This window comes from Pteronotus mesoamericanus, unplaced genomic scaffold, assembly GCF_021234165.1.
Source record: "Pteronotus mesoamericanus isolate MK-2021 breed Mesoamerican mustached bat unplaced genomic scaffold, CSHL_Meso_final contig_163, whole genome shotgun sequence".
Classification (NCBI taxonomy): Eukaryota; Metazoa; Chordata; class Mammalia; order Chiroptera; family Mormoopidae; genus Pteronotus; species Pteronotus mesoamericanus.
This window is the reverse complement of record NW_026555064.1, coordinates 9,514,297-9,527,174: the sequence shown is the minus strand read 5'-3', so window position 1 is coordinate 9,527,174 and position 12,878 is coordinate 9,514,297. Positions and strand designations below refer to the sequence as shown.

At 42.6% G+C, this 12,878-nt stretch overlaps 1 protein-coding gene across 1 annotated transcript in view; it reads left to right on the top strand.

The window, feature by feature from the left end:
* The first annotated feature begins 7,526 nt into the window (after positions 1-7,526).
* The window catches only part of SCOC (short coiled-coil protein), a 29,917-nt gene continuing 24,565 nt past the window's right edge, over positions 7,527-12,878 (top strand). The window contains exon 1 of the mRNA XM_054562987.1: positions 7,527-7,696. The gene's annotated coding sequence lies outside the window, so the exon portion shown is untranslated. The remainder of the gene's footprint in view (positions 7,697-12,878) is intronic.

Below are 12,878 nucleotides of genomic sequence, written 5' to 3'. Positions count from 1 at the left end.
GAGCCGTTTCAACTGCCAGCCTGAGTCAGCCTTCTTCAGGGCGGCCAGACCAACCCCACCCCACGTGAACCTCAGGGAGATCATAAGCTCAGTGAGATCATGTGTCCTATGTCCCGCCTCACAGGGTGAACCTCGAGGAGCTTGGAAGTGCCTGTCAGGCTCTACCTGCTCAGCCCCTGCTGCACTCCTGGGCATGGCTCGAGCCTCACTGCCCTTCATGCGCCCTCCTTGAACACGTCAGACCTGATCCCACACCCAGGTCGCTGCTGGTCTCTCTGTGAGGACCACGCATCCTTCACATGTCCTCATGCTTGCTCCCTCACCTCCTATACTCTCTGCTCACAAGTCACTGTAGCAGACAGGCCTCCCTGACACACTGTATTAAATAACATCACACTTCTATCACCCTGTCTCCCTTCCCCTGCATTATTTTTCTTCCCAGAACTGCACAGTTCTTCCCTCTGTCACATGCATGTGTTTGGGTACCAACGTTTGTACGTACATATAGTATTTATATTTGTGCATGTATATGTGTGAGTGTTTCATCATTGTTGGTCTTCCCCTCCAAGAATGTAAGCTCTGTGATAGAAAGCATTTTGTTTCATTCACTGTCAAATCTTCAGTGCCTAGGGAAATGCCTAGCACAGCATCGCTGGTGTTTGATAAACATTTGGTGAATGAACTGGACAATTAATATACTGGCTAAAAGTTACGTGCACTGTATAAAATAAAATATATTAAAATTTGACTTAAATTTTTCTGTATTGCCCAAGCAGAATTGGGCATCTTGAAAGGCATTTAAAGAAATACTCATACACTGTTTACCCTTGAATTCCAATGAAGCCACAAAACATTTGATGAATATTGGAGTGAAATCTGCCATCTCTGTGCTCGGTAAGTGGATTGCCTAAAGATAATCAGGCAAAACAGGAGCCACTTAACCCTTTTTTCACTTCGTGTTGAATCAGAAAACATGTTTACTACACGTCTGTTTGTTTTTACCAATTGCTAACAAGTTCCATTATTAAGCAGGATTTGTGTTCATGTTACATTTCAGTGAGTACACTGTGCAGGCCGAGGTTCACTGCTGCAGATGCCGAAGAATTCAGGCTGATGCCTTGTGAAGGAATATTCACCAGTGAAGTCAAGAATTGTGTTTCTATTGATCACCCTATCGTGAAAGCTAACTGTTCATGTAAAGATTCCTTGATGTGAGCTGGTAGCATAGTAAAATGCATTTACTGAAACTGAACACATGATTTCAATGACATACAATTTAAATATACTTGTGAAAACCAAAAGATAAATCTATGTGAAACACGGTATAGTTAAGAAAAATTGCTTTACTTAAAAAGCCACACTAATAGTTCACTTTGTTTAGCAGTCTAAAGGATACAAATCTAAAATTTCCTAATATTTTTTCTTACATATTTTACTGTTTGGTCTTTATCTTTGGAATGAATACACAGAGGAAAACATACACTATTACCCGGATAGACTTTAACGCCTGCGTGTATTTTAATGCCTGTGTGTTACAGATGCCAGCCCCAGGCCGGCTGGAGTGTGGGCATTGGGCTCCCTGGGTATGAGTCCCAGCTTGGGCCCTTCCTGGCTGTGCGTGTCGGGCAAACTACCTTGTCCACGGTTTGTTTCCTTCAAGGACAGTTGTGAGGAATGAGACGGGTAGCGGAAAACACTTAGAATAGTGCTGAGCGTAACATCATCACTCAGCAAATGCTGGCGATTATTATTGGCTACATCTAATAAAAATAAAGTATTCCATCACATCTGCATTTGTAGCTAATGGGCTGAATTAACCCACTTTGCACTAATTTGTCAAAAATACCCAAATAGTTTCATGTGAAATTACTCCTAAAGAAAGAGAACCTTTTCTACGGCAGAGGACTGCTTAGCACCTCCTTTGCAGGTGCCAGCTTCTCTCCAGGAATCCACTGATTCCACACACTTCAGATATCATAATTGGTACTCAGAGCCTTCAGAGATGTTTCCTGGGCTATTGCTTAGAAAAATCTCCAAGAAAGCCCACAGCAAACACTGGCTTCCAATGTGCTTCATTATTGTATTGGTATTTTGAGATCATGACAAAGGGATTATGAGAATCCTGGCGAGTTTACTAATTCAGTTTATTTTATACTCTCTTCAGCTCTGTTACCCACGACATTCATTAACAGGCACAAGTGCACACACATATTTATAACTCACATTACACATGTGAAAATGACAGAAGGTAATTCCTTGTATAACCATATTAACCTTGGTGTTCATGCTTTTGTACCTGGTTTAGGGAAGGTTATATCACAATAAAGATTTGTATCCTTACCTTAACCTCCTTTCTAGCCTTATTAATTCTAGAAGACACTGTAGATATGCTACGAGATCCATTCTGGCCTTGTTAATTCTATGATACATGGTAGACTAGTCTTACATTGAATTTGAAATTCATTGTAGAGTATGGTATGATTTAGGGTTCTTAATTCAATTCATTCATTCATAGTATGGGGAGACAGGTAAACTGTGATAACTTCTTTCCTGGTTGGATTTTCCTACCTTTTTTTTTAAAAATTGAAGTAAAATTCACATAACTTACAATTAATCAGTATGAAGTATACAAGTCAGTGGCATTTAGTGTATTCCCTGCAAAGTGGTTAAACAGCCGCCTCTCTCTAGAGTGGAAATGTTGGGCCATATAGTAAGTTCATGTTTAACTTTTTGAGGAACTGCCAAAATGTTTTCCACAGAAGCTGCATCATTGTACATTCCCAGCAGCAATGCACGAAGGTTCTTATTTCTCCATATCTTTGCCAACACATTTTTCATTTTCTTGTTTTTATGAAAATCATCCTAGGAGGTATGAAGTGGTATACCACTGTAGTTTCGATATCCATTTTTTAATGGCCAGTGATATTGAATATCTATTTATGGGCTTATTGGTCATTTGTCTGTCTCCTTTGGAGAAATGTCTGTTCATATTCTTTGCCCATTTGAAAAATTGGATTGTTTGACTTTTTGTTGTTCAGTTGTAACAGTTCTTTATATATTCTGGGTATTAAACCATTATCAGATATGTGATTTGCAAATATTTTCTCCCATTCTGTATGTTGTCTTTTCACATTCTTGGTAATGCCCTTGGGCGCACAAATGTTTTCCAATTTTATGAAGTCCAATTTATCCATTTTTATTTCATTACTCCTGCTTTCTGTATCAAATCTAAGAACTCATTGCCAAATTTATGTCAAATCTTTAAATTCATATAGAACTGCAAGGGACCCCCAAATAGTCAAACATTATTTTAAAAAGAAAAACAAAGCTGGAGTACTCACATATTCTGATTTTAAAGCTTATCACAAAGCTATAGTAATCAAAACAGTATGATACTGACATAAAGACAGACATATAGACCAATGAAATAGAACTGAGATTCTGGAAATAAACACAAACATCTCTGGTCAATTGATTTTTGACAAGGATGCCAAGATCATCCCATGGGAGGAAGGCTTCTTTCCTTAACAAATGGTGTTGGGACAACAGGACAACCAAATGCAAAAAATAGAGCTGCACCCCTACCTCACTCCATATATAAAAATTAAATCAATGTGAATCGATGATCTAAATATGAGATAAAACAATAAAACTATTAGAAGAAAACATAGGGGTAAACATTCAGTATGGATAATTTAAATCCACAGCTGATTCTCCACTCTAGTTAAAAATGAACATATTCTCCATAATAACTGTTGCCCAAAGACTATGGGGATGATAGCATTGGTGACTGATTTGAGATGTATCTATTTTCATTCCCTGCCAATTAGGATCAATACTACATCAGAAATGCCCTGGAAGCTAATCAGAAAGAAGGCAAAGAATCAGTGCCTAGGCTAATCCTAGCAAAAAGTCCAGTTGGCCATGAGTAATAAAAAATAAAACCCAAATACACCATTTAAACCAAAGGCACCCTTTTGTTCCTAAATTCTTTTCTCTAGTTGATTAATTCTTCTATTCCATCTCTCCGTTGCCCAATAATTTTATTAGCAGTTGTTAATATAGGGGGTAGGGGCACGGCCCCTGGATTCAGAGGGCCTGGAGTCCAACTCCAGCTCGACCTCTTCCTGAGCTGCTTCTCATTTCTTTTTCAGCTTCCTCATATTTTAAATGAGAATATTAGTGCCCACTTCATGGGGTTGTTTCCTAGCACACAGTGAGTGCGTCTTAAATGTGTGCTATTATTTCTAGGACTGACGGAGGATGGGTGAGGCAAGAGAGGTATTTCTACACTTCCTGAAGTCCATGATTATATAAACAGGTGCTAGAACAAAGCAGCTTATTCGGTGGCCATGATTCTGTGCCTTCTAAACCTCCAGCTACAGGGACTGTCCCTGACCGGGGGCCCAGCTGTGCTCTGAAATTCACCGCCATGTTGGCACAGAGGCCTCACTTCCGGCCAGCGGCTCCTCGCCAGGGAGGCCGTTGAGGGGGGTTGGGGGCTCAGGGCTCCGCCCACGGCCCCCACCCATGACCCCTTTGGCTAGAGTGCTCTCCGCCAAACCTTCCCCTCGTCTGAAGGGCGAGCTAGACCTCCCACCTTGTTGTGTCTTTGCTATGGGCCACACTTGCATCGTGGTCTGAGGCTTTCCCGGCCTTTCCTGGCTCCCTCCCTATTTTCCCTCGTGCTTTTAATCCCATCCTAGTGTCTGAGTCTTAGAGGACGTGGACTAACACAGCCTGGCATTCAAAGCTCTCTTAGTTGTGGCCTTAACCTATATTCCACCTTGGCTCCCCAATGTGCCTAATGCTTTCCCAGCTCTGAGCCTCTGCCCACGGCCCTGCACTGAGCTGGCCCTCACCACCTGACCATGTGCGCCTACTGGACCCCATTTGTCATTGATCATGCATCTCATATGTCACCTTCTCCAAGCCTTTCAAAACCTGACGGCCAGGTATACTCTTTCCCTTCTGTAACCTTCCAGGACTCTTGCCTTTGAGCTTTTTCATAAGCTTATTAATAGCAATAACCATTTCTTTGAACCCTCCAAAACCCCCAGTTTGTATAAAACAAACACTTAATATTTATAGAATGTAATAGGAAAGTTAGGAGGAATACTATTCTAATGAATTTAATTTTTAATATTTAGGACCTCCAACAGCTCACATCCATTTGGCTTGATGTAGCAACAATGAACTGAAATGAATTTTAAAAAATCCTATGTATCAAAGCATTTAGGACAGAGTTCAGCCTGTAGTAATGCCATTTTAATATCTGCTTAAAATTCATCATCAAATTTGGCTAATTCCCCCCCCCTGCCACAGAGTGGGATGACATGCAATTCTCATTTGTCTGTGTATATGAATGTGGACCGGGAAAACCAAGAAAAGAGTTGTGAAAGATGCTTCCTCCTCTCACAAAGGGTCCTCGGCCTGAAGCCTGGCGAAGCCGACATGGCTCCCCTTGGGCTCCTCTAAGAAAGAGCGAGGGAGGTCCTGTCATCCCGGTGAACTTTCCTGGGTAAGGTGTCTATTCAGTCACATGAGAGGGCACTGATGAGCTCAGTCCACAGGGACTCTTACTTCCTCACATATGCCTGATCCTCTCTGGTCCTTATTGTGGTTGACATCTATCAAGTGCGTGCTACTCACTTTCAACCCTTACCGCAGACCAGTCCTGGCAGAGGACAGGAAATTGAGGCTCTCCGACCAAGTCACGCTGCTAGGTCACTGCTAGGTCACTGGCCAAAATCCTTGAGAAGTTTGTTGCAGGTGCCTAAAAGATATGTGAATGGTAGAAAATTCTACTTCTTCCCCCAGCCTCATCCCAGGGCTTTTCTGGGCAATGATTTTTGGCAGTTGACCCCAAGGAAATTGTCATAGGATTGAAAGCCAGGTTGGGCATCTGGGCAGAGTTCAGTACCCGTGCCAGCTCAGCAGCAGCAGGTAAAGGTTGTGACTCCTTCCCTCAGGTCTCTAACCATTTCCGGTTAAGATCACAACACTCCGGTAAGACTTTCTCAGGTGGAAGGCAGGAAGAGGGTAGCTAGTGCAAGGATCAGATAGCACCTGTTTGGACGCTCATTTATTAATGATTTAACAAGGGCGATCACATGGGGCAACGGCCGGTTTTTTTCTCTGCCCTCATTTTTCTCACTAACAGACCTGACAAGTGTACAAGATGGATGGGTCCAGCAAAGAGGAAGAGGAGGACAGCACCTTCACCAACATTTCTCTTGCGGATGACACAGGTAAGGGGAATCTGATGGATTCCAAAACATAAAATTCAGCAACTGCTCAGCAGTTTTTTTAAAAATATCATTTTTATTGTAATGATAAAACATACTGTAGAAAACTTGAAAGATATAGCTACAAAAATAAGACAAAAGGTATTTATTTATGAGCTCTTTTTCTTTTTAAATTAAGTGATTATTTTAAAACTTCCTGTGGTTGTAGTACATGTACTTAAAAAAAAATAAATTGACACATAAAAATATAAAATGTTTACTTCCTAAAAGCTCAGGAAACATGACTTCAAAAGTTATTATTAAAACAAGCTATCGTATTACCATCTTTTGTTCAATTACAGTCAATTTCTTCTCTATTTTGTAAAATAATTTTACCATTTCTGAAAAACAAGCTAGAAAATGTTACAATTCACTGTAAGAATTGTTTCAGACAACGTCTGGTTTTTAAGCAAGGAGGAAGTTTGCTAAGTTCAACATGAGAGAAGGAAAAAGGAGGGGAGGTAGTAGTTCTAAAATGCTGATGGAAGAACACCTATCCCCAGGAAATTAACAATGCTGAATTGCACACTGGTAACTGGAAACACTTCAAACCTATAAGCACCCATGTCTTAGGGAGGGGTGTGTGTGTGTGTGAGAGAGAGAGAGAAAGAGAGCGTGCGTGCGTGCGTGCGTGTGTGTGTGTGTGTTTGTGTGTGTGTAGCGTCGTTTGTATCCAGCTCCTTCAGCACAACCCTAGCGAGAAGCCAGGACTGCGGCTAAGCAATGGGGGTTACTGATTTTGAATAACAGAGAGCAGAGCATGAATATTTAACTTCAATTGCTCTTTCACACAGCCACGCTTCTCCACTTTCTCCCTAAATGCTCAGATTCAAAAAGCCTCTTTCCAAAGTGCAGCCAGACAATTAGCACAAAGCTCCTGCCAGCCGGAGCTAAGCCTCCCCTCCTGGCACTGCATAAACAGGCTGGGAGCTTTGGGAATCAAAGAGGAGCATTCTCGGCTTTTCTGAGGGAAACAAAGAGACAAGGTTCTGGGGCTGTTGGAGCAAGGGGATCCCTTGGCCTTAGCATATTCCCGACCAGGGCGTTTCAGAAAACGACAGTTGCAGAAGGCAGCGAAGGAAGGAAACAAAGACCAAGGGAACCCGTCTCCTAGCTTCTGGGGGGCAGGAGGAGCGAGGAATGCACGCCGTGGGCGGGCGCGGTGCCCACGGAGAGCTTGCCTGCTTCGAATTCGCCCCAGCGAATTCTTTCTCAATTGTAACGAGGAGACAGACCGTTGGCGTGGCTGGGCAACGCGCCATTCTGAAACCACTCTCTCCTCCGGTCCTGGGTGCGGCAGACAAAAGCATAGGAGGGCGGGGGACTGGCAGTCAGCTGTCCCGCGGTTGGCACCCCTCCGAGCTGCTCGCTGAGGCCGTGGGCAGAGAGGCTGAATGCGCTGGGACGGGGTAAGCGCTTCTCCGGGGTTAGCAGAGGCAGTGGTAGCGGCGCAGGGCGATCCCAGTCTCCTGCTCGCGCTGGCTGCCTCCTCGCGATGGGACAGAGGAGCCGCGGACTCTGAGGACACAGGGGGCCTAAAAGGGTGGCCCAGCCTGGTAGCCGGCGGGGGGCTGGGGGACGGGTTGCTAACAGGGCAGCTTCAGCATTCCAAGATGTTAAATCGAAACCGTTCATTTCCTTGCAACGACAGTCCGCTGAAACATCCCGCGTTTTGGCTTTTGGAGATAACTGTATCAATGTGATGTGGTAGCACTGGTTCTCCGTTCTTAGTAAGAGCTTCTTCGTCTTTGATAAATAAAAATAGGAAAAAAAATTATTAGGATATAAATGCAGCTTGTTTAATAGACATCGTGGAGCCTATGCAAGAGTAAAGCATTAAAAACGTATGGCTTATATTATTGAAAAGTTTATTCCAATTTATTACTTTTATTTGTGTCCTATATTACATATTACTATATGTATATATGAAAAGGAGGTCCAGAGAGGCTCCGTGGCTTGCCCAAGGTACACACTGTACTCGAAACTGCTAGATATGGAGGCTGTTCATTTTTACTTCTGACTGTACAGTCAGGCCTCAACTACTCTGATGCTGATCCCCAGGCAGCGCCTCCGCCCTGCGGTCCCCCACCCCCATGATAACACTGTCTCTTGCTCAGGGCATAGCAAGAGAAAGGAGAACACAGTTGCTGACTCTGAGAAAAGGCTTGTTTGAGAAGAGGACTGAAGGCATTAACTCTCGTCTTCAGACCTAATTTATGGAGGTGACCCTACTTCCTGTCAGTCTGCAGGCGGGAGACCCAGTTACTCCAATCACAAACCAGTCTGGCTCTGTAATTTCATGGGGAGGTTAGAGGCATGGATTTCAGACCAGATATCTCCTTAGAAACAAGTTACAGGATTTTAGCCCCACGCTTCTCAAACTGTGTGCCACGGCGCCCCAGGGAAGGCAGCAAACCCACAGGGGCTCCGTGGGGTGTCTCTGCCTCTCTCAGACTCTGCAGGAAGGGGAACCGATGGCTAGGAGTTGTTCTCCATGTCACTTAGATGAGCCACCTTTCTTTCTGTGACATCCCTTTCAATGCCGGGTTGTCTGTGGTTGCTGTGATAAACGCAAGTTTTGTTTAAAATCAATGTAGGACAGGTAATGACGGTGTCAGTTTGAGAAGATGGGAGAAGTTGTGAAATGCTCAAGAGGCACATACATATGTCCCCTGAGTAATTGTTTTTTTAAGGATGAAATTAAAAAATTGAAATTTCTTCCGGTTGAGGGATAGTATTTTTTCCAAATGGTTACCAAGTTTGAAGGATACAAATACTTATGTTAAGATGTTTGGACCTAAACACAGCATGGAACTGTTTAATATTTCTCTGGGTTTTGGAGCATTGTGAAAAAACTACTTAGGCTTAAGGGCACTGTGAACCAAGGCAGTTTGGGAATCTCTGGCCTCAGCTGGGTGGTAGCTGGGCTGGCCCCCGTCCTGGGTGGAGACACGCAGTGCAGAGCGAACATTTGGTACCTTCCTTCCTTCCTGTGCTTCTGCTCGCCTGGCTTTGGTGCTACCACTCTGCTCAGGCTGCCCTTTAACCCCTCTCTTGTCATTCTTGGCCTCTTTGGGGAACCCTCCCCTCGGGTGCTTCCCTGAGATTCTGCCCTTGGCTCTGTTCCTTCTCTCTCCAGACACACTCTCTGGGTGACGACACCCACTCCTCGGAGCTCCCTCCTCACCGTCATGCTGTACACCAGGGACTCAAGGACAGAGGCTGCAAGTTCAAAAGCCCTTAGGGCCGGGCAATGTATGTGTGGGACAGAGGCAATAGCAGATCCTCATTTATTTCATTCAGTGTTCAAACTACACTATTGAAATGTCTATTCTTTTTTCAGTTTATTAGATTTTTTGCCATGGATCTTTTTATTAGTTAATTTTTTTTAAATTTTGATGGCATAAGAATGTTTAACATGAGACCTAGCCTCTTAACAGATTTTTAAGTGTATGATATGGTATTGTTTACTATAGTCACAATGTTATACATCAGCTCTCCAGACCTTATTCAATTTACACACCTAAAGTTTCATACCTGTTGATTAGCCACTGTCCCTTCATTGTGCCTCGCACCCCCTCGGCCCCCCCACCCAGTGACTGCTACCATCATTCTATTCTTTGCTTCCGGGAGTCTATTTTAGATTCCTCATACCTCATATAAGTGGAATCGTACACTATTTGTCCTTCTGTGACTGGCTTATTTCACTTAGTAAAGAGTCTACAATGTTCATGTTGTGGCATATTCCAAGATTTTTCTTTTTTAAATCTTAATAATATTCCACTGTGTGTACACACCACATTTTTGTTTACCCATTCATACATTGATGGACATTTAGGTTGTTTCTACGTCTTAGTTATTATGAATGGTGCGGCAATGAACATGAGAGTGTTAATATCTCTTTAAGATCTTGATTTCAGTTCTTTCGGGAAAATATCCAGAAGACGGGTTACTGGGTCATATGGTAGTTCTCTTTTTAAACTTTTGAGGAACATCCATTTTGTTTTCCATAGCAGCTGCATCGTTTTGCATTCCCACCCGATCGTGCAAAAGGGTTCCAACTTCTCCGCATCCTCACCATCACTTGTTGTCTTTGTTTCTTTGCTGGCTATCCTAGCAGGTGTTAGGTGATATCTCATTACGGTTTTGATTTGCATTGCCCTGATGACTGAGCATCTTTTCACATGCCTGTTGTCTATTTGTACATCTTCCTTGATGAAATCTCTGTTCAAGTCCTTTGCCCATTATTAATTGGGCTTTTAGTGCTTTTATTATTGAGTTGTAGGTGTCCCTTATGTGGTTTGGAAATTACCTCTTAATCAAATATAGGATTCACAGAGTCTTTCCGCAGTCTGTGGGTTGCCTTTCTATTCCATTGCTTGTTCCCTTCATTGCACAGAAACTTTTGGGTTGGATGTCTCAGTTGTCCATTTTTGCTTTCCTTGCTTGTGCTTGTGGTGTCACAGCCATGAAATTATTGCCAACGCCAACATCAAGAAGCTTTTTCTTTATATTTTCTTCAGAAGTTTTACAGCTTCTGGTCTTTCATTTAAGTCTTCCTCCATTTTGAGTTTTGGGTTTTGTTTTGTTTTTTTTTTTGTAAGAGAAGAGTTCAGTTTCATCCTTTTGCACGTGGATATTCAGTTCTCCCAACACCATTTATTGAAGAAACTGTCCTTTCCCCATTGTGTATTCTTGGCACCCTTGCTGAAGATCAGTTGACCATATGTGCATGGATTTATTTCTGGGCTCTTATTCTGTTTCATCGGTGTATGTGTCTGTCTCTATGCCAGTTCCATACTTTATAAATTGCTGTAGTTTGTAGTATAGTGTGATGCCTCTAGCTTTGTTCTCTGCCCTTTCAAAATTCTTTTGTCTATTTGGAGTCTTTAGTGGCTTCAGATGAATTTTACAATTGTTTCACTTTTCTGTAAAACATGCCATTGAGACTTTGATAGGGATTGCATTGAATCTGTAGATTGCTTTGGATAATTTGGACATTTTAATAAAATTAAAGTTTTATTTTAAACTTTAAAGATGTTACAAACAAATGGAAAGTCATCATGCATCTTTCATATCATATAGTAATTGCTTTTAATATAGTTTATTTCACAATGGTGTCTCAAGTTTAATTCTTTCAACAAAGATATGTTTTGTTTGCATATCAAATATCTGAGAACTTCTTTCATTTCTCACAACCATTTTCCTTGGAACACACAGTCATCTTTGACTAGATTTCTTCTTCTATTTTTTAAAAAAGATTTTAGTTATTTATTTTTTAGAGACAGGGGAAAGGCGGGAGAAAGAGAAGGAGAGAAACATCAATGTGTGGTTGCCTCTTACACACCCCCTACTGGGGACCTGGCCCACAACGCAGGCATGTGCCCTGACTGGGAATCAAACTGGCGACCCTTTGGTTCGCAGGCTGGCACTCAATCAGTTGAGCCAGGGCTCATTTTCTATTTTTTACTGAGGTAAGAGAACAAGAAAAATTTACTTTCCTCTTAAATCTATTGTACGAAAGGCAACTAAGCAAATGTTACGAAGAAATGGCAGCCAGCGCTGAGCATCACTCAGGGCTGGGTCCAGCCAGGTGAGGGCTGAGGCCCCCGGGGGAGCACGTGCCCTGCTCAGAGGGCAGAGCTGCATCCCGTTTCTAGCTGGCTGTTGGCATAAAAAAAGAAAGGAAAAGAAAAGAAAGGAAATGCAAATAAGCAGAATTTCCAAGAGATACTAGAAATACAGAATTTATTTTGGTGCAACTTCCTGATTTTTCCATGTTTTTCACTTAATTCTAATTTAAAAATAGTATCAGAAATGTCCAAACAAACCACATCTGCAGGATAGATATGACTGCAGAAGAAACTATTTTCAGGCTTCTGCTCTTGAATCTTGACCACTTGTCTTTCTCTCTCTTCTGAATTTGATTCATAAACCAACTGCTAGACACCTAGATATATCCCAGGTGTCAAACAAACTCATCTTCCCCACCCTTATCCCCCAATGTGCTCCTACTCCTCATAATTTTAATGAACAGTCCCTTTATCCGGCCAGTTACTTAAGCTAGAAATTCATATGTCGTTGTCCCATTCTTCTCTCTCACTATCCAATTAATCACTGATTTCTGTTGACCTTGAAAATGTCTCTCCAGTAAATCCTGCCGTCTCTAACCCTCTCACCTTCCCTGATTAAAGCCCTCATTACCTCCCATGCAAACCACAGCATCAACTTCCCAACTGTTCTCCCTATTTCAATTCTTATCCTTTCAAATCTGTCCTCCACACTGACCATATCCCTCCCTGTCCTTGCAGAGAACAATCAATGCCTCATATCCCCTGATGGACAGAGTCCAAGACACTTAGCATGGCATTTATTTAAAGTCTCCCTCTACCTGGCTCAACCTGCCTCTTCCGTGTTGTTTCTGGCCACAGAGTTTGTGCTCAGTAGGAAACAGTTGACGTTCCATCCGCATGCTCTCTATTTCATTCCTTTGACTTTGTTCATGCTGCTCTCTTTGCCTGGACTAACACCACTCATCCTCCTCTTGCCTGGCTGGTTCCTACTCATCCTGTGAGAACTCACTCAGGCATC